Consider the following 23,096-nt stretch of genomic DNA (forward strand, 5'->3'; position numbering starts at 1 on the left):
AATTTTTTTTAACCCTTTAGGTGCTACACAGGAATAAGTGGAGTGAAAAAACAATAAATTGTAATTTTTCCTCTAAAATGTTGCTTTAGCCCCAATATTTTCACTTTTACATGGAATAGCATAAGAAAATAGACCACAAAATTTGTTACCCAGTTTCTTCTGAGCACGCAAATACCACACATGTGGTTAGAAACCTCTATTTGGACATACAGCAGGGTTTGGAAGAGAAGGAGCACCAATTGAATTTTGGAATATAAACTTGGCTAAAATAGACAAAAAGCGTCATGATGCATTTGCCAAGCCCCTAAGCTACCTAATTAGCAGAAACCCCCAACAAGTGACGCCATTTTGGAAACTACACCCCTCAAGGATTTTATCTAGGGGTTTGAGCATTTTTAACCCACATGTACTACATGAATTTTGATAACATTAAATCATCATATTAAAAATTTTAATTTTTTTCATGAAAATGTTACTTTATTCTCAAATTTTTCACTTTTGTATAAAGGATACACAAAGAAGTGGACCCTAAAGTTTGTTACCCACTTTCTTCTGAGTTTGGCGATACCCTATATATAGTCAAAAAGTACTGTTTGAACACATGTCATGTTTCGAAAGGGAAGAAGCGACTTTTGGTATTTGGAATGTAAATTTGGTTGGAATAGATTGCAGACACCATGTCCCATTTACTGTGCCCCTGAGGTACCAAAACAGCAAAAAAAAACATAAATGACTCCATTTTGGAAACTAGACCAATCAAGAAATTTATCTAGGGTTGTGTTGAACATGTTGAACCCATGGGTGTTTCACAGAACTTATTAAAACGTAGATATGAAAATGAAAACCGTTTTTTCCGCTAAAAAATAAGTGGTGAAAAACTGCTGTTTGGGCACATGTCAGGGCTCAGAAAGGCAAGAGAGCTATTTGATTTTTGGAGCGTAAATTTGTCTGGAATATATTGTGAATGTCATGTTGCATTTGCACAGCCTCTGACATTCTAAAACTGCAGAAACCCCCAAAAAGTGACCCCACAAGGAAACTAGACCCCTCATCGAATTCATCTAGTGGTATACTGATCATTTTTAACCTACAGGTGATACTCAAAATTTTATAACTTTTAGCTGTGAATACAAAAAAATATATTTTTTTCTTCTAAAATACACTTTTAGCACCAAATTTATAGTTTACACGAGTTGTAATAGCAGAAAATGGACCCCATAATTTATGTAGCTTTTAAAGAATGTGACAGTACCCCATATGTGGTTGTATACTACTGTTTGAGCACACGGCAGGGATCGGATGGGAAGGAGCTCTACTTGGCTTTTAGAATGCAGATTCCGTTTGAATAGATTGTGGGCTCCATGAGCTGAACCCCTAAGGTAGCAGAACAGCAGAAACCCCCACAAATGCCCCCATATTGGAAGCCTCACTGCTTAAGGATTTCATCTGAGAGTGAAGTAAGTATTTTGAACCCACAGGTGAATCACAGAATTTTAGAACATTGAGACATGGAAATATGACATTTTAGTAAAAATGTGTTTTTTCGTTTCTTTTTTTATTTGCTGCAAATTTGTCAGTTACACAAGGGTTAATAGGTGAAACTGGAGCACACAATTCTTTGCGTAATTTCTCTCTAACACGGTGATGCCCCATATGTTGTCATAAACTACTGTTAGGCCACACGTCAGGGCTGAGACAAAAGAAAATGCTATTTGGCTTTTGGAGCACAGAATAAGCTAGAATAATTTGCGGATTACCAAGGTGCCAGAAGAGCAGAAAAAACACAGAAGAGACCCCATTGTAGAAATTGCACCTCTCAATGAACTCCTCTATGGCTGCAGTGACAATTTTGTAACATCTGCACCGTGCTTTATTCTGGAGAATTAGAAATATGCCTGTTTAGGGCCCATACATTGTGCCCCCATACAGTGTAGTGCTTCAGGAGACACGCACCCCGTAAACTGCTATTTGGGCTCTCCCCACTAAAAAAATGCCAAACATATAACCACTTAGTGCGAATTAGGCACAGTGGGACTCAGAAGGAGGGGGACTTTTTAATTTGGGAACCCAATTTCACTGATTTTCTTTGAGGGGTGTGTGGGAAATGTGTCACTTTTCCAGAGTTTTCGTTCTACCAGTAATGTGGGAACCCCCTATAGTTCCAGTGACAGATGACGGATCTGAGTGGGTGCTGGTTTTGCGCGGGACAAGACAGGGTTTTTATTGGTAACATTTTAGGGTGCATAACATTTTTGATCACTTCATAAGGCTGGGATAACTATCCTGTGTTCTATGCTAAGCACTTGCATTGGGGAGCACTCGCTGTGGAGAGCTTTGTGGGTGCGAAAGATGAGTTTGCATTGCATTCTGTAGCAAATGGGTAACCAGTGCAATGACTGGCACAGGGTAGAGGCATCAGTTAAGCGGCCTGATAGAAATACAACCCTGGCTGCTGCATTCCGGATGGTTTGTATAGGAGAAAGTTTGGTTAGAGGGAGACCGATCAGATGGGAGCGAGAGCGACAGTAAGAGTTTTTGCAGTTTCAAAGGTGAGATAAGGTCGGATTCTGGAGATGTTTGTTTTTTTTTTTTTTTTAAAGATGCAGGTGACCCGAGCGTGTGATTGTGTATGGGGGAATAAATGAAAGTTGTATGTCAAATAGGACTCCAAGACAGCAAGCTTGCTACTTGGTAGTTATGGTTGCACCACACAAAGAATTTGCAAAGTCGGGTATAAGTAAATTAGTAGAGGAAGGAAACACAAGGAGTTCAGTTTTCTACAGATTCAGTTTCAGATAGAGGGAAGGAAGACATGGTGTTAGACAGCAGAAAGACAATCACTGGTATTTTGTATTAAAGTGGGGGTGATGTTGGGTGTCATCAGCATAGAGATGATGTTGGAACCCAATCTGATGATGGTTTGTCCAATAGGGGCAGTATATAATGAGAAGAGGAGGGGGCCTAGGACTGAGCCTTGAGAAACCCCAATAGTAGGGGGAAGATTAGAGAAAGAAGTGCCAGCAAAAGATACCGTGAAGGAGTGGTCAGAGAACCAGGAGAGAATGGTGTCCTTTTGGCCTATAGAGCGGAGCATAGTGAGGATTTGCTGGTGATCCACCATGTCAAATGTGGCAGAGAGATCCAAAAGAAACAGGAGGGAGTATTGACCATTGGGTTTTGCTTTTTGCTTCACGTACGCCGCCTAAGTTCAGATAGGGGCGAGATCGGTTACATGAATTCGTTGGGATCCTGGGGGAACCGTTACTCAGGGCGACCATAGGCTGCAGCTTCTCTCAGGCACAGGATAGATTCAATTGCTGACCAGACACATTTGACAAGAGTCCTCATAAATGGTAGAACAGTAACATTTAATAAGGCATGGCCAGTGCAATTTAAGTGTCTCTTTGAGCAACAGGCTCCAGTAACAGTACAATCTCCTTCGCAGCACAGTAGTACACAGTCTATCCAGTAGCACAGTACAGCACAGTTTTAATGCATACACAACCACAGTCTTTTCCTTCACAAGGACTCAATAGTACACAGCATTCTTTATCCTGCATGGAGATGGAGGCGGGAGGGTCTAGTGAGGGAGATGATCCCTATTACAGGATTCCTTCCAGTCCTTATCTTTCTGCCCAATAATACTCCACACTGTTAGCTCAGGGAGTCTATCTGACCTGTGTTTAGCTTCCCGCCTGACCTGAATCCTGTTCAGTTGCCTTCTGTGAGATATAGATCATAAGCCACCTTTCGCTTCGGCTCTAGCTAGACAACTTCCCCACAATCCCCCTGGGGCTCTGCTAAAACACTCCCCTTCTCCTGTGACTGTGTTAACCCCTCTAGTTGCTGGATGCTTCTGGAGCACAACACTTCCTGTCTCCTGTGCTTGTGTTACTTAAAATAGTTGATGAATTCTTTTAAAGCAACAGCACTACTTCTGCATGTCACATGTTAGTAGGTCATTAGAGATTTAATAAGTGCAGTTTCAATAGCGTGTGAAGAGCGGAAACCAGATTGTAAAGGGTCGAGGAGAGAATCTATCCTACACTATGCTGCTCTATCCACCTGCCCCACAACTATTCCCTGGCCTCTCCTCCCAGTCAATACCTTCACTGGCTCCCCATTACCCAGAGATTCAAAGTTCAAAACCCAAACCATGACATACAAAGCCATCCACAACCTGTCTCTTTCATACATCTGTGACCTAGTCTCCCGTTACATACCCGCACGTAACCTCCGATCCTCACAAGATCTCCTTTTCTACTCCCCTCTTATCTCCTCTTCCCACAATCGCATGCAAGATTTTCCCATGATTCCCCCCTTACTCTGGAACTGTTTACCTCAACATATCAGACTGTCACCTACCGTGGAAACCTTCAAAAGGCACCTCAAGACCTACTACTTCCGACAAGCCTACCTCCTGCACTTACCCTTGTTCCACCATACCTCTACATGACCAGCTATACCCTCACCTACTGTATCCTCACCCATCCCTTGTAGACTTTCAACCCTCACAGGCAGGGTCCTCTCTCCTTTTGCACCCGTCGTGACTTGTAGTGTTCAAGATTATTGTAATTGTTTTTTATGTATACCCCTTTTCACATGTAAAACGCCATGGAATAAATGGTGCTATAATAAATGTGGTACACTTCAAATGTATAAATACACTCCTGAACATTGAAATTGCAACACCAAGTTGAAAGTCACAGAATTATGGAAATCACAGGATCGGTAGACATGTTAATGATATGCAAATGCTGAAAAAATGGAAGTGTAGCACCCCTGCGGCTTCAGTCGCCACAGAGGTACTGCATCTCACCCAGAGGTGTGGTATCTCACTCTCAGGTAAGGATGGAGTACTGCCCGGGACCCAAACACCTGCATCCAACACTACACTACTCCAGATCAGCAGGAGTAGTGTCCCTGGCTGGAGTGGGGGGAACCAAGAGAGGGAACCATGTAGTGGGTGTGGGTAGAGGAAGCAGATAGGGGAGCACTTGAGAAGTAGGATATAAAAAGGGGAAGACATCTTGGGAGTGGTGATAACAGTCTGAGGGAATAGTGAGGAGTGAGTGTGTGGAGCAGGAGCTCTGCTCAGGGAAGAGGGCCTAGTGAGAGAGGCCCAGGACAGACTGAAGAGAGGAGAGGAGCAGGAAGAAAGGCTCCAGAACAGAAAGGATCCCAGGGGCACGGGCAGTGCGGATGCCACCTGTGCACCCGAACCCACAAGGACGTGCAGGGATCAGGCCGCAGAGAGGGGACCGGCCCCTAAACTAGCAGAGTTTTTCAGGTCTCAGCTAGATAACCGTAGGGTGCAGCATTTCAGGTGCTGCAGCCCGCAGCCACATCTAAATCAACAAAAAGGTTGCCATAGAGAACCCAGGGAACAGAGAGGACGTCGCCTGACAATGTCCGCGGTCACTGGCTTGGGACACTGGGTGTGAGGCGTAGGGCAGGAGGGTGAGAGCCAGCACAGGAAGTCGACCAGAAAAGGCACACAGAACGGGGTCCCGTTTAAGTACTCCTGAAAGACGTGCGAGTTGCTTAACCCCTCCCTGAGTAGACACAGGATGACATGGGAGGTTATACACTGGTAACTGTAACCTGGAGTCTTCGCAAACTGTGAGTAAAACCCTGAAGACTGCACCCCACTGTCTCTGTGAATAATTGCTGCGCCATCACCTGCCTTCACTACACCGTAACAGCAACATCTATGACATCCCCACTACACTGCCCTGGAGCTAATCTCTACCTGTGGAGAGCTAAACCAACCCTGCTGCATTAACAACAGCTCCAGAGGATCTGCTCCGCAGCGGCGGCTCCACATAGCCGCATACCACAGGTGGCGTCACGAACATTAACACAAAAACTATAATCCTTTACTATAAAACCCCTTTTTATTGACCGCCCTGGGTCACGGGCCGGGTCACCGCCACTGTGACATCTCCCCTAGAAACGACCGGCCCGGCTACCAAGTACCCCACGGCCCAGGGGGCGCGTCAGAAGCAAAATATTCAAAACATCTCGATGTATTCAATACAGAGTGTGAGCACCACGCACAGAAGTTCATTAACTTACAAACCTTTGCATGGTATAATTAAGGTTATTAATGGTTGTGTGAGGAATGTTCTTCCACACTGGATGCACTTAGGTATACAAATCCTCAAGATTTGCTGCTGGCAGCTCCATTTGTAATTGTTGACCTCTGATCTGCATGATGGGAGACAAGTCTGGAAATACTGCAGGCAATGGTAGCATGTTAACACCACACAGGCTGCTCACAGTAGCATAAGCAACGTGCGGACTGGCATTGTCGTGTTTTAAAACTGTTCATTGCACCCTTTGGAGAAATGGCAGTACAATTGGTTCCAAGATTGATCCATTCTGTTCTGCAAGAAAAATTAATGTCACTTACCAAGATAAAGGCACCTAACATTGTCTACACAAACCATCAGAAGGTGTTTACATGACATTGAGCTATGAGCCAAACTTTCAGCCACAGTTGTTTCATTGACCTTAAAGGGGTTTTCCCACGAACAAAAGTTGATTTTATTCAATAGACCTTGGAATAATAATAACTTACACAAAAGAATGTATTTAAGTAAAATGTTCCTATGCTGAGCTAATCTTATAAATGTGCCCCTGCTGTGTACTGTGTAATGTCTGTCTGGCCATGTATGGCACACGGTCTGATCATACCACATCTCCTGAGCAAGGGAGGAAGCAAAAGAGTATACAGACATTACAGCAGGGGATCACAGATGATATTTTCTTTGCAGTAAAACATTGTTTAAAAACGGGCAGGGAAATGTTTTACTTCAAAGAAAGAATCAGGAGCTGTGGTATGATCCGATCATGTTCCTGCACGGTCAGACACGGTCGTCACACAGGGGAACATTTATAAGATTATCTCAGCACAGGAACATTTTATTCAAACACATCTAATTGTGGAAATTATTATTATTCCAAGAGCTATTGAGTAAAGTAGCTGTCAACTACTTTTACATTGATGCCCTACCCATAGGATACGATGTATGATCGACCCTGTCGATCAGCTGTTATCGGTGCCGGCGGCGGCCGCCGGCCAGAAGTGCTCACCTGCGAGGCTCCGCCGTCAAGTGGTAGTGGCCACCGCGGTGTACTGCACATCCACCTCCTATTCAATTGAAGTTGAATTAATTGGGGCTTTAGTTTGTAAAATGGGGTCGGTAATGGAAGGGTTCTGCTGTTCTGGCACCTCTGTGGCTCTGCCAATATGACATGGCACCTTCAAACCATTCCAGCAAAATCTGAAGTCCAATATAGCTCTTCACTTTTAAGCTTTGCACTGTGTCTCAAAAGTAGTTTTTGATCACATTTGGGATATTGCGGTGCTCAGGAAAAATTATGTAACAAATTTTACTGTTCATTTTTTTGTATTTTTCCTTTTGAAAAATAAAAACTTGGGGCTAAGGCAACTTTATTCATGGAAAAAAATAGTGATGTCCCATTTGCTAAGTTCAATGTTATACAATTCTGTGAATCGCATGAGGGTTAAAAATGCTAATATCCCTATATGAATTCCTCAAGAGGTGTAGTTAACAAAATGGGGTCACTTGTGCAGGTTTATGCTGTTTTGGCATGTCAAGGGCACTAAAAATGTGACATGACATTCGCAATCTATTCCACCCAAAATTGTACTCCTTTCGTTCCAAGCCCTCCTGTGCGCTCAATTAGTATTTTTATACCACATAAAGGGCATCAGTGTACTCAAGGAGAAATTGCACAATAAATTGTATGGTCCATTTTATAATGTTACCCTGTGAAAATGTAACAGTAGAAAATGAAAAATTTGGGGCTAAAGCAACATTTTTGTGGGAAAAATATATATATTTTTTCACTTTCACGGCTCAACGTTATACAATTATGTGCAGCACCTGAGGGTTTAAGATGCTCATAAATGCCTCCAATATAAGATCCAGACTCCAAGACCTGTAGCAAACACAAGGGCATCACGTTCCAAATTCACTGACTTAGAGCCCAAGTCAATGCATTTGGAACTGGCTGCTATTGTGTTTGCTACATGTCTTTGAGTCTAGGTCTCATATTGGAGACATTTGTGCCAAAAGAAAATGTTTTCAATTGCCAAACAAGGATTAAGGACATTTCATCTGTATATGGTAATATATGAAATTATAACTAAAAGAGTTCCAAACAATAAAAAGTTTTTATAGCCTATTAACCCCTTTGCACCCCAAGCCTATTTTCACCTTCCTGACCAGGCCAAATTTTACATTCTGAGATTTTTTTTCCGTGACACATTGTACTTTGATAGTTGTAAAATTTGTGATATGACTTTTGTTTGTGAAAAATACGGAAATTTGGCAAAAATTTTGAAGAAAAATATTTACATTTTTTTCACAAAAAAATTATTTTACAACCAATTTTTTTTACTTTCCCAAGGGTAACGGGAGAAAATGGACCCAAAATTTGTTGTGCAATTTTCTCCTGAGCACACCGATACACCATTTGTGGGGGAAAACCACTGTGTGGGCACACGGCTGGGCTCGGAAGGGAAGGAGCACCATTTGACTTTTTGAATGCAAAATTTGCTGTAATAATAAGCAATGGCATTATGCTTTTGGAGAGCCCCTGATGTGACTTAACAGTGGAAACCCTCCATAAGTGACACCATTTTAGAAACTAGACCCCTCAGCAAACTTAACTAGATTTATGGTGAGTACCTTGAATGTAGAGCCGTGAAAATAAAAAAATCACTTTGTTCCCACAAAAATGTAATTTTAGCCCCAAATGTTTTATTCTCACAAGGGTAACAGGAGAAAATCTACCACAAAATTTGTTGTGCAATTTCTGCTGTGTGTGCAGATATCCCATATATGGAGGAAAACTACTCTTTGGGTGCACAGCAGGCTAAGAAAGGAAGGCGTGACGCTTTCGAACCCAGACTTTGATGGAATTGTCTGCGGTTGTCATGTCGCATTTGGAGAGCCACTGATGTGCCTAGACAGTGGAACTCCCCCACAAGTGATCCCATTTTGTAAACTGGACCCTTCAAGGAATTTATCTAGACATGTGATGAGCACCTTGAACCCACAGGTGCTTCACAGAATTTTACAATATTGATCTGTGAAAATGAAAAAAATATATTTTTCCCACAAAAATGTTGTTAGCCCAAAATTTTTTCATTTTCACAAGGATAGCAGGGGAAAATGGACCTCAAAATTTGTTGTGCAGTTTCTCCTGAGTATGCCGATACCCCATATGTGGTAGAAAACTACTTTTGAGGCACATCGCAAAGTTCAGAAGGGAAGAAGCACCATATTGGAGTTCAGATTTTGCTGGACTGGTTTGAGGGTACCATGTCACATTGGCAAAGCCCCTGAGGTGACATAATAGCAGAAACCCCTCAAAAAGATCCCATTTTTCCAACTATACCTTTCAATGAATTAATCTAGGGTTGCAGTGATCATATTGACACCATGGGTAGGTCACAGAATTTTATATCCTTGGGCAGTGAAGAAAAAAATAACACTTTTTACCACCAAAATTTAATTTTAACCACTGATTTTACATTTTCATATTGGGAATTGGGTAAAAATGGCACCAAAATTTGTTCCACAATTTCTGCTGAATGTAGAAATATCTCATATGTGGCTGTACAGTACTGCTTAGCCATACGACGAGACTCAGGAGGGACGGAGCGCTATTTGCTTCCTGGAGCAGATTTGCGGACTCCATATACAGAGCCCCAAGGGCTAGAAGAGCAGAATACCCCTCAAGTGACCCCATTTTGGAAATGATACCCCTTTGTGAATTTATCTACAGGTGTAGTGACAATGTTCGCTACTGCTCGGTGCTCGCCCGAGCATCTCACTGCTCGGCGCTCGCCGAGTATTTCCGGGGTTGCTCGGCAGGAGCTCGGGTCTCCTCCCTGCATGTTTGGCGCTCTTTAGAGAGCCAATGAACATGCAGAGATTGCCTGCCACTCACTGTAATGCCGTAGCTATGTTGGTTGTGGCATTACAGTGATTGGCTGGCCGCACAGCGTCATCAGGTCTATATCAGACCTGGCGCCGCCATGCTTGTCATTTACTCCGGAATCAGACAGTGTAGGGAGAGCCGCTGCTGAGCTAGGGAGAGATTTGCTTGTTTCTAGTTAGTGTAGGTGTACAGGCTATATTAGAGATACATATGCACCTCAACAAACAGTCCTGAGGACTAATCCATCTTCAGAGATATCAGGCAGGCAGTGTATATAGCAGACTTCAGTGCATATAGCACAAGAGGCTCCATTCCAGCTCTGCCTTCTGCTGCTGTTAGATATTTCTAGACAAAGGCCCAGGTCTCAGGGGCCAGGAATAATTTTTTTTGGATCTTAATCCTCATTATTTGCTTAAAAAGCAATCCAGAGAACACTGTTTTTCTGTGCCATTTGCTTGTTGGAACTGCAGAATATAGCCAGGTCCTTTCCATATTACAGCACTAAAAATCCAGCTATTTTAAACTGTGTTTTCTGAGTCACACGGATTACATATACGTTTTCAGAAAATACTCCCATTTCGCATCTTCATTAAAAATTTGTTGCAGTGTGTCAGTGAAGCAATTGACATCAGATTGCTGTTCAAAATAGTTACCTACAGGTCAGGTATTTAAAACTGTGGTTTGTCCGTCACACGGATCACATATAAGTTCGCTCCAAATTCAGTCATTTGTTGTGAGCGTGGAAGATATTGTCCTCCATTTAAAATGGGCAAGGGACGGGGAACTGGACGTGATGGTGCATGCAGAGGCCAAGGGCAAGCTGAAATTGTGCCACAACAAACACCCACATCTTCTCGCTCGACCTTCCTGTCTCAATTAATAGGGGACTGCGGAACACCACTATTGAACACAGAGCAGTGTCAAAAGGTTATTGGTTGGATAGCAGATAATGCTTCCAGTCACTTAGCCACCACCGCCACCACCTTGTTTTTCACACGGTCAAGTCTCAGTAGCTGTGAGTCTGGACCGCATATTCCTCACCCTGAACCTCCTTCCTCCCACCATGCCGAGTGCCCAGAGACAACTGATCCCACACTTGGACACTCCGAAGAGCTGTTCACTTTCCCATTTATAGATTCGGGCCTCTCGCCTGATCCACTTGAAGCAGGGCAAGAGGAGATCGCATGTATCAATGCCCAAATATTTGAGCAGCCATGGTCACGCGAAGACGATGGTGGGAAAGTGTCCCAAGAGGTGGATGATGATGACAATGTGGCGCCCCTGAGGAATCAGTCACCACAGAGGTACTGCACCTCACCCAGAGGTGTGGTATCTCCTCTCAGGTAAGGAGGGAGTTCTCCCCGGAACCCCAACACTCACATTCAACACTACACTACTTGAGGCCGGCTGGAGGGGCAAGATGTATGCGCAGTGCTGAGCTCTGTCACTGGCTGGAGTGAGGGGAACCAAAGGTAGCGGGAACCAGTATTGGGTGTGGGTGGAGGAAGCAGTTTAGGGGAGCACCATAGAGTGAGGTATAAAAAGGGAAGCCATCTTAGGGAGGCAGGTTAGTTCAGAGGAGAGTGTTAGTCAGTCGGGGAGCAGAGTCTCTTTAGGAGCTCTGCTCCACAAGCAGGGCCCAGTCCTAGAGGCCCAGGAGGGGAGCTGAGGAGTAGGCTCCGTTCTGTTAAAGGGATCCCAGGGGGTACGGCGAGTGCAGGACAGCACCTGTACGCCCCGAATCGGTCAGAAGACTGAGGGATCATAGGCCGCAAGAAGGGGACCGGCCCCTGGACCAGCCGTGTTACTCCAGGTCTCAGCTGGAAAAAAAAACGGAGGCTTCTGGCTTATATAGTCCAGTTGCCAAAGCCTCATTCTAATCTCCATGAGGGCCAGTTAGACAGGAGGGACTTCAGAGCACCCGAGCGGGACTGAGAGTGGGGAAGCGCAGGGCAGGAGGGAGAAGATCCAGCGTGAAGACGATCTAGAGAGGAACACAAGAAAGCGGGGTTCTGTCAGGTGCTCCTAAATTACCTAAGGAAGAGCTGAACCCCCATTCTGGTGAACGCAGCGCGACGTGGGAGGCTGTAAGCTGGACAGTACAACCTGAGGAACTGAACAACTGTGAGTAAAGACTCGGATGACTGCACCGCACTGCCTCCATCCATTATTTCAGCTGCGCCATCTTCCCCCTGCACTACAACGCCCAGTGCAACCGACACTATCTACACTGCCCTGGAGCTAGCTCTTCCTGTGGAGAGCCACACCATCACTGCTGCAGTAACATAAGCTTCAGAGGACTGTTACGCAGCGGCGCATTCCACAGGTGGCGTCACGAACTTTACAAATCCTCTATAAATATAACCCCCTTTTTGTTGACCGCCCTGGGCCACGGACCGGGCCAGCCACCGTGATATCCCCCACCAGCGTCCATAGGCCCGGCTGCCGAGCACCCCACTGCCCTGGGGGTGCGTCATCTCAATTGCCAGAAAGTCAGGAGGAGGACCAGAGTGCGGAAGTGGAAGATGAGGTGGTGGATGATATAGTAACTGACCCAACCTGGCAGGAAGACATGCAGAGCGAGGACAGCAGCATACAGGGGGAGGGAGGCAGAGCACCCCAACAGGCAGGAAGAATGAGTGTGGTGGCCGCAGAAAGAAGGCAGGCAACCGTTCCCCGTAACACCAACACGAAGGAACTTGTCAGTACAACTGTTAGGTCTTCCCAAGTCTGGTTGTTTTTTTTAAAGACTGCCGATAACCCCAAAAAGGCCATTTGCATCACCTGCCAGGCCAGCATCAGCAGTGGTGGCAAAATGACCAGCCTGACCACCACCAGCATGATCAGGTGACACGCCACCAGGGCCGTGGGGTACTCGGCAGCCGTTCCTAGGGATGCCACTATGGGGAATATCTCGGTGGCTGGCCCGGTCCGTGACCCAGGGCGGTCAATCAAAAAGGGGAATAATTTATAGGGGGATTTGTTAAGTGTTCGTGACACCACCTGTGGATTGCGGCTCAAAGGTGCCGCCGCTGTGGAGCAGTCCTCTGGAGCTGGTGTTAGGCAGCAGGGATGGTGTGGCTCTCCATGGGTAGAGCAAGCTCCAGGGCAGTATAGGGGCAGATGGTGGATGCTGGGGAGAGATGGCAGGACGGTCCCGGAGGAAAGACGGACAATCACACGGGGGTAAGCTTCAGTACCTTTACCGGTGATGATGCAGGCACGGTCCAGGGTACTCAGGACGAAGGGCGCACTTTTGGACTCTCCCCAGTGAGCAGGTATAGGGCCTCCTGATCCGTGGCTTTACTCACTAAGCTTCTGGCCTGCCTGGAACTAGGCCTAGCTTGGTTACTGTCTCTCTCTCCCTTGGACCTGCTGACCTGGTGGTAGGGCTTTCTCCTGGAGATCACTCTCCCTGGTCGCTGGGGCCTCCGTGACTCCTAGCCCTGGTACTGTAGTCAGCGTTTGGTAAACCTGGGACCTGTAGTCCTCCAGGGGTTCCGGTGGTCCCTACTGGGTATGAAGGGTCCCTATAGGCGCAGACCCGGTGTCCGGTATTTATATCTCGGGGTGAGCCTGGTATGCTCCTCTGCCCCCTTGCTACTTCTTCCTTCTCCTCTCGCCTTCGGCCACACTCGGGGCCCTCGCACGTGCTGTAGGCCTTGGCTCGCCTGAGCACAACAGCCAGCGTGCTGCCTCTTCGCTGCTCTCTGAGCGTCAGCACTCTCTCAGCTCACTAACTTCTGACTCTGTCTGAACAACAACTAACTTCTGACTCCAACTGAGCTGCCTGGCTCCACGCTCCCTTTATATATCCCTAACTCGCTCTCTCTGCTGGTCTAAGGTGGTAGGGTGGAGGTGTGTGAATGTGTGAGGGCCTCTTGTGGAGAAGTCCATCCATGCACCCTTCTGGGTTCTGTGGCACCAATGCGCAGCAGGGCGCCACATCGGCACATGGCAGCAAAGCACCCGATTTTGTGGGCCGAACCCCAGGGTCCAGGAACGGTGTCTGCGGGTGCCACCATTGATTCTTCCTCTGTTGGGCATGCAAGCCAGTCCCCTGTCCATGGTGCATGCGAAGATGCCTCCTGCCCTGCACCTGTCGTTGCACACTCTCAAGTAGCATCATCAGGAAGCATGTCCACGTCCTTGTCCCAGCGCAGCGTTCAGTTGTCCATACCCCAGTCCTTGGAACGCAAGCGCAAATACGCAGCCAACGCCCCACAGGCCACAGTACTAAATTTCCACATTTCACGACTGCTTGCGCTCCATATGTTTCCTTTTAGGCTCGTGGAGACGGAAGCATTCTGCAACCTGATGGCGACGGCCGTCCCTTGGTACTCGGTCCCCAGCTCCACTATTTCTCCCGGTGTGCCATCCCCACATTACACAAGCACGTGTCCCAAAACATTAGCCGTGTCCTCAACAATGCAGTTACCGGGAAAGTCCACATAACAGTGGACAAGTGCTTGTGGACAGAGACGGTGCATCTTGCTGATGGCATACTGGGTTAACATAGTGGAAGCTGGGACCCAGTCGGACCTTGGGACGGAACACGTCCTCCCGACGCCGAGGATTGCGAGCCCTAGGTCAATCAGGATTTCCCCCACAGTCTACAGCTCCTGCAACTCATCCTCCTCAGCCTCCTCTTCAGCCTCCATCTCCGAAATGACCACATCAGTCACAAGCTGGAAGCACTTACAGCACTGGCTCGGTCAAGCTGCAACAGGCTGTGCTGAAGCTAATATGCTTAGGTGACAAACCGCAGAATGCTGAAGAGTTGTGGACAGCTCTGAAAGAGTAGGCAGATCTGTGGCTCACACCACTGAACCTACAGCCAGGCATGGTCGTGTGTGACAATGGCCGGAACCTGGTGGTGGCTCTGAGGCGAGGCGAGCTTACACACGTACCATGCCTGGCCCATGTGCTTAACCTCGTGGTTCAGCGGTTTCTCAAATCCTACCTGGAGCTGCCAGATCTGCTTGTTTAAAGTACGCCGCCTGTGTGCCCATTTTAGAAAGTCACCTACAGCTTCCACCGCCCTTGCCGTGTTTCATCAGCATTTGCTGCTTCCCGCTCACAGACTGGTATGTAATGTCCCCACGCGTTGGAACTCTTCACGGCAGATGTTGGGAAGGATTTGTGAGTAGAAGAGGGCAGTTGTTGAGCACCAGCATCAACAAGGAAGTCGGTATTCAGTTCAGACTCCACACATAAGACCTCAGGAGTGGACATGGATGTCAGACATATGAACCATCCTCCAAAACTTTGAGCACTTCACCAAGATGGTGAGCGGCGATGACACCATAATTAGCGTCACCCTTCTTCTTCTCTGTCTTCTGAAACGCTCTCTGCTCACAATCAAAGAGGATGCATTGCAGGCGGAGCACGATGAGATGGAGCAAGGAACCATACAGGGTGATTACACACAGCCCAGCCTTATCTCATTCCAATGTGGATTGGGTGACAATGAGGAGGAGGAAGAACAGGAGCTAGTTTCATGCGCTACAGACGGTACTACCTGTACAACTGTCATACTGTCTGTTCAGCGTGAATGGCCAGAGGACAGAGAAGAGGAGGAGGAGAGCATGGTCAGTCATCCTCTTAGTGAGGACACTGTTAGCAGTCTGGCACGCATGGCTGAGTTTATGTTACGCTGCCTTTCCCATGACCCTTGCATTCTCAAAATTTTGGGTGACAGTCATTACTGGTTGGTGATGCTTCCAGACCCACGCTATAAGGAGAACTTTATATCTCTTATTCCTGAGGCGGACAGGTGTACAAAAATGGGGCAGTACCAGAAGGCCCTTGTTGCAGAACTATTAAAAAAAAAATTTCCATCTGAAAACGCTGGCGGCAGAGGTCACAGTTCGTTGGACAACCAAGGAGTACAGGCAAGAGAGACACAAATGCATTCCAGCAGAGGCAGGGGATCACTGTCAAAGTTCTGGGACAGTTTTCTCAGACCCTCCCATCGCACAGGTCCTGAGGTGCGGGGTACTCTCACAAGGAGTGCAAAGTTTGGGAAGATGATGAGAGTACCTTGCCGACCGTACCAACGTCCTCAGTGATTCCTCTGTGCCTTTTAATTATTGGGTATCCAAGCTGGATACGTGGAATGAACTGGCTTTCTACGCCTTGGAGGTCCTGGGCTGCCCTGCCGCCAGCGTTTTATCGGAGCGGGTTTTTAGTGCCGCTTGTGAAATTATAACTGATAAGCGCATCCGCCAGTGAACTGAAAATGCTGACAGGCTGACTCTTATAAAAATGAACAAGGGCTGGATTGGGCCAGACTTCTCAACACCACCGATTGATAGCAGTGTAACATAAACTTGTATTCCCATGCACCTTTTCACACCCAGACATGGGTATACGGTTCCTGATTTATATGAAAATATGTCTTATATTATAGGTTCTTCAAAGTAGCCACCTTTTGCTTTGATGACTGCTTTGCACCGATTGGCTGTTGAGCTACACACCCCCATATTCCATTGGCCGCTCTGGCTTTTTAAACTCCCTCACCCCTCTTGACCACCACCCCCTGACGAAGGCAAGCTAAGCCGAAACGGGCGTAGGGCGGAGCAGGAGCGAGGCACTGTGTCTCCATATAACCACTGTAAGTATGGGATCTCTTTATGCTGTATAAATGGATGGGTGAACAGCTTGGGTACTGCCCTCATTGGCAAGTACCGATATATGTGATAAAAGCGTTTCTCTGTATCCACCCATTATCCCAGGCACATGCTTTTATTTTTAGTACCCATACTGAGTATAGTTTCCCACTGTAGGGCTTACTTAATGCGATAGACACTTGAGATCCGTTGTTTGTGCCCTTATTGCACCTATATATAACTGACATTTATGGGGCAGTACATTTAACTTGCTCACATTGTGGGGCCCATTTAAGGTATTAGATGCGTGAGCCACCATTTCATGATCTGTTTTATGAATGCCCTCATTATATTTATATATGACTGATTCCTATGGGGCTACAAATGCAACTTTGTCCTTGTCTCTTTGCTCTTCCATTGTTTTAACTTGGTGTCTGAGTGATCCGTAAATTTTTCCATTCAATTTTTTCTTTCAATAAAGAGTTTACATTTTCATAAATCTGGGACGTTTTTTCGAAGTCTTCTTTCCTATTTTGTTCGTATACCCTATAACTGTATAGCAGACGCTCTCCTTTCTAATGGGAATATGTCATACTTGTTATTGTGGCCCTGCTCTGTGTGTCTTTAAATTCTTAGTGGGATTTTTCCCATATTTTGGCAGCCCTTGCAGTCACAGCATGGGAATTACCACTATAGGAGACCCGCTCCTTTATAATGGGAACATTTTTTTTTTACTCAGAGCCTCCTCTGTCTCTTCAAAGGGGTATTGGGTTGCGTCCAAATTTTTGGCAGCCCTTGCAGTCACTGCATATGCAATAACAATATAGGAGACCCACATGTTAATAATGAGAACAACAAAGCATAGCCGACTGATTGCTTCCTAACAATAGCGAGGGCCGACTGCTGGCCCTATAAAAATAGGCTTTATGACTTTCAGAGTCCCTCCATCATAAATAAAACAGGATGTGTCTGATTTTGTGTCACACACCACATTGCCAGATAAGGTTGTAAAATGACATTTCCCGGTGAATGCATTTGTCGTAAAAAAAAAAAAAAAAAATAGGATCTTTCTTTAGTATAAAAAACAGCGTCACCAATTTAACCTCAATGTAATCACATTGTTCAGCTCCTGCACCTCCTCCTCCATCTCCGAAATGACCACATCAGTCACAAGCTGACAGCACTGCCTTGGCCGAGCGGCAACAGGCTGTGCTGAAGATAACATGCTTAATGCTTAGGTGACAAACTGCCACCACTGCAGAGTTGAAAGCTGTAACACAGCAGCCTGATCTGTGGCTCTCACCACTGAACATACAGCCAGGCATGGTCGTGTGTGACAATGGACGGAACCTGGTGATGGAGAAATGACAACCGGAGTAGATACGGTTTCCCTCTATGCCATTCCTTTCACCGAGCTAAAGAATATGGCTGTGGTGAAATACAACTTCCACTAAGAAGCTGTTTCAGATTGAAAAACATTGTGCCCACCAGAGGATTTGATTCTGAGGGCTCACCTTTCTCCCTCGCTCAAGAGCCCCATAGCAGCTGCAAAGTTAGCGCTATCATGAAGTCTCCTGAGGTAGAAGCCAAGGCACACCAGAGGATTCTCTGGTGGGACCGTCCAACCCTTTCGAGAAGCAGTCCTGGCTAAGAAAAGTGTGTGGGATGGTTCCCGGACACTCTATGGCTGCTTTTTTAATGTGGATCGGACGTGCTTATGACGCGCCCCTGGGCCTGTGTCGCGCTGCGTTGCGCACGCGGGAGCTTACCCGGAGCCGGATCTCTTGAGGGTTGTAGTCCCGTGGCGGTGACCCGGTCCGTGCCCAGGGAGTCAAACTGAGCGGCGATGTAACAGCGGTAGATGTAGGACGACTACGCTACCCGTTGAATGCAGCTATGGAGCTGCCGCTGCAGGACAGTCCGCTGAGACCGGTGGATGGATGGTGCAGCGTAGATGGTATAACCCCCAACGGGAGGGGTATGGCCTCAGGGCAGCAGATGTGGATGGTGGGGGTAGCAGGAACCACTCAGAGACGGTGCGGTGTAATTCAGGGTCTTTACTGGTAACAACGATAGACCCTCCCGGAGTACTTGCTAGTGAATGGGGCCTGGTCAGTCCTTGAGCAGATGGGATCTCCCCTGGCCAGGCGGAGTTGTAGGCCTCCCAAACTGACTGTACTCTTCTGGCTACCTTGCTAGAAGCGGATATAAGTAGCCCACGTCCCTGAGTGTACCGTGTGATGCTCACCCGTATGGCCGGTGACTCGGGGCCTTCTAATGGCTTCCGCTCCACGATGGCGGTGCTGGTCCCACGCGTGTGACCGTGCCTTCGGGTTTCTGGGCCTGAGGACCTGAAATCCCCTGCCAGTCGGCTTCTGCTGCTGGGTAAGAGTTAGTCCCCACAGCCTCGGACGCCGGGTCCGGTAAGAAAGCTTCTCAGTCAGGGCGAGCTCTGCAGCTGCCAGCCCCTGACTCGTAGTAGTATTGCTTCTGCTGTTTCTTGTCTCTACTCTCCTTGACTGACTAACCCTGCCTCAGCCCCGGGTTTATATAGGGGAAGTTCTTCCCCTCCCAAGACTGGGCAGGAGGTGTGGCATGCACAGGATCCCTGACCAAAGGACCTCCCACCTGCTCTCAGACATAACATTACATTACTGTGGAAACCAGACCCCTGGGGTGCCACATTCCCCCCTAGTAAAATTTAGTACTCCGGGACTAAACACATTTTTGTAAACATAACAGAGTACAACCAAAACATTATAATAAAGAGACACATAACAATGGTCACGGCGTGTCCGCAACCGGGTGCAGTCTTTGAGGGGAAGCAAGGTGTCCATTTCACCAAAACAGGGAGACGTAACCAGGTAGGGGGTCTGTCCTGCCCCGAGTCCTTAACAGTCTTTTAGTCCGTCCTGGGTTACGCTCCAACTATGTACACAGGATTCCAGGTAAATCCACCAAGGACTCCTAAAAACAACTAGAAACACATAATTATTTACAGGATATGGCCGCTCTCAGTCCTCGGCCAGTGGGGATAAGGATTGGCTGCTCCCAGTCCTCAGCCTGGTAAGGGATAGGGGATGGCTGCTCACAGTCCTCAGCCTGGTAAGGGATAGGGACACACGGGGAACAATTCACTAATCCCAAAGGGGACCATATTTTAATTAGCAGCAGTCCTTGTACCCTGACGGGTAACTATATACAATTCTTTGTTCACACTACTTCCCTTCAGTAGCTATGTCCTCTTTGTGCTCTCTCCTGAGGGTAGTCCTCAGACCCCTCCGGGTCCTCTTGGCTCTCCTCGTATTGGTAGTACTGCAGCTCCTCCTCGGTTAGCTGGGTTAGTATCTCTGCGACAGTCCTCCTCCCAGGTGGCCAGGACTTTACCTCCCTTTGGGCTGCCCCGGTTAATTGGGCCACCAGGATGCTCACTTTTTGCTCCTCTGTGAGGGGGTACACCCGGAAGAGGCTATCCAGCTTTTCTCTAAAGTCATGCAGGGTATGTGACTCCCCTGAGTACCGGGGTAGCCAGGCTGTCCCCGGGATATAGGGCATGGTGAAAGGCATGACCACAACAGCTGTGGCGCTGGCGGGGGTTGAAGCGGTGAAGCTCTCCTCCGTATCCGGCATCCTTCTCCCCCCTAGTGGACCGTGGCCTACCTTGCGATGATCCTCTTCCGTAGGCCGCGGCTCCGCAGTGGATCGTCAGGGTTGAGGACCTTCCGTCGCGCTCCTGTGACGTCGGCGTCTACTGGGCTCCTTCCAGGACCTTACGCAACGTCCGGACGTGAGGCGGGGCTTCAGTTCTCGCGCGCTTTCGGAGTCCACGCCCCTCTTCTTCCCGCGCGGCGTCTTCAAGATGGCGTCCAACGGCGGGAAAACTCCACGGATGGCGGGAAGAAGGCAGAAGATGGCGCCGGATGGCGGGAAAACTTCGCGGATGGCGGGAAGAAGGCAGAAGATGGCGCCGGATGGCGGGAATCTTCACCACTGGTAAGTTTGAACAGTCTTTTTCAGGCACGCAGTACCCGGTGGTTGCGGGCACGAAATCCTGCCGACTACGCCAAAAGCTGACGCGCCCCTGGGCCTGTGTCGCGCTGCGTTGCGCACGCGGGAGCTTACCCGGAGCCGGATCTCTTGAGGGTTGTAGTCCCGTGGCGGTGACCCGGTCCGTGCCCAGGGAGTCAAACTGAGCGGCGATGTAACAGCGGTAGATGTAGGACGACTACGCCACCCGTTGAATGCAGCTATGGAGCTGCCGCTGCAGGACAGTCCGCTGAGGCCGGTGGATGGATGGTGCAGCGTAGATGGTATAACCCCCAACGGGAGGGGTATGGCCTCAGGGCAGCAGATGTGGATGGTGGGGGTAGCAGGAACCACTCAGAGACGGTGCGGTGTAATTCAGGGTCTTTACTGGTAACAACGATAGACCCTCCCGGAGTACTTGCTAGTGAATGGGGCCTGGTCAGTCCTTGAGCAGATGGGATCTCCCCTGGCCAGGCGGAGTTGTAGGCCTCCCAAACTGACTGTACTCTTCTGGCTACCTTGCTAGAAGCGGATATAAGTAGCCCACGTCCCTGAGTGTACCGTGTGATGCTCACCCGTATGGCCGGTGACTCGGGGCCTTCTAATGGCTTCTGCTCCACGATGGCGGTGCTGGTCCCACGCGTGTGACCGTGCCTTCGGGTTTCTGGGCCTGAGGACCTGAAATCCCCTGCCGGTCGGCTTCTGCTGCTGGGTAAGAGTTAGTCCCCACAGCCTCGGACGCCGGGTCCGGTAAGAAAGCTTCTCAGTCAGGGCGAGCTCTGCAGCTGCCAGCCCCTGACTCGTAGTAGTATTGCTTCTGCTGTTTCTTGTCTCTACTCTCCTTGACTGACTAACCCTGCCTCAGCCCCGGGTTTATATAGGGGAAGTTCTTCCCCTCCCAAGACTGGGCAGGAGGTGTGGCATGCACAGGATCCCTGACCAAAGGACCTCCCACCTGCTCTCAGTCATAACATTACATTACTGTGGAAACCAGACCCCTGGGGTGCCACACTTATGCACGATATTTCTCAAACCGCATTGCATATCAGGCCATTGCCCAACTCTGTAGTCATGAAATTAAATGCGCAAAGAAAGATGTCTGTGTGTCAAAGTACCACCGACAAGTGCGAGTTGATTTTGGACGGGCTGCCATTGCTTCTTCAACAAGCTGCATTAGAGTACTTCCTAGGAGAAATGACACCTACAGTAGATACGATTTCCCTCTATGCCAGTCCTTTCACCGAGCTAAATACAACTCAGCAAAAAAAGCTGTGGACTGGCTCCGTACCGTCCCTGGCCACATTCACCTGTCCACGTGTTTGTGGTTAGGCGATCCTTCCCAGTAAGTGCGCTGGGGAGGGCACAGATAATGTTGTGGGACCCGTGCTTGTGGAAGGTGGAGACGATACCGGGAGAAATAGTGGTGGCTGGTGACCGAGTATGGGCACCCGGCTGCTGCTGGCGTGAGGTTGTGAAAAGCTTCTGCCTCCACAAGCCTAAAAGGCCATATTTCAATTGCAAGCAGTTGCCCAGAAATCGGGCAGTTAGTATTGAGGCCTGTGGGTGGGTGGGTGGGTGGCTGGCTGCATACTTGCGCTTGCATTCCAAGGAATGGGGTAGGGACAACTGAACGCTGCACTGGGACAAGGACGTGGATGGTGATTGTTGCAAGTCTGCAACGACAGGTGTTGAGGGGAGGGCAACAACGACCCTTCACGGTTGACCAAGTGAGTGTCAAATTTCTATGTTACAAGGTTGATTGCGCAATCCAACAGAAAACCAGACGGAGACAGAGCTCTGTATGGGAGGATTCGGAGAATCTCTAATCCCTTTTATTCTACTTATCATTATATATTGTTTTGAGTATATCAATAACCAATCACCTACAGCCAAGCTACAAGCTTAAGCCAATTTTAGTACAATTATTACAGAAACACACATATGGTCATATTATCATAAGCTCGGCGCGTGATGGATTGTTATACAAAGTTACACATCCCGGTGTAAACTAGTTAGAATAGGAGCTGAGTGTAGCCTTCAGAATGTTCTCTGTCTGTGAAAAGAATGCATGCTATGCAAGAAGTACAATAACATGATTTTAGAAACAAGCAACAGAAGTGGAGCAACTATGGCATGAATATCAATATGTCCTTTACATTTCCCCCCTAAAAATTGTTATTGTCAACAATAGAGGTGCTTTCCCAGGGTCATGTAGAGCCTGAGGGACACTGGTCTTCCCTCAATTAGTGCCCATGTTACCAATTGAGGCCGTTGCGGCATGTCCATCTCTCCTTGTTTGTTATAATTGTAGAGCTCTGATCTTCAGACGTGAAGATGGTCGGGACGAGCGGGTAAAGGGCATCATTCCCTTGCCGTCTAGGCCTTCAATGCTGGTTAAATCTGGGAGATCCGTGTATAGTAACCCTGGATGTTGGTTGACAGCGTTCTCCTTGCTCTCCGATGACTGGCAGGTTTTCC

The 23,096-nt window shown here is 47.9% G+C and overlaps 1 protein-coding gene across 1 annotated transcript in view; it reads left to right on the plus strand.

The window, feature by feature from the left end:
- Nucleotides 1-23,096, plus strand: part of LOC141176272 (glutamate receptor ionotropic, NMDA 3B-like) — a 474,027-nt gene that overhangs the window by 272,753 nt on the left and 178,178 nt on the right. The window lies entirely within an intron of this gene.

Source organism: Phyllobates terribilis, unplaced genomic scaffold (assembly GCF_046119375.1).
Source record: "Phyllobates terribilis strain yellow unplaced genomic scaffold, ASM4611937v1 Scaffold_22__1_contigs__length_20350403, whole genome shotgun sequence".
Lineage (NCBI taxonomy): Eukaryota > Metazoa > Chordata > Amphibia > Anura > Dendrobatidae > Phyllobates > Phyllobates terribilis.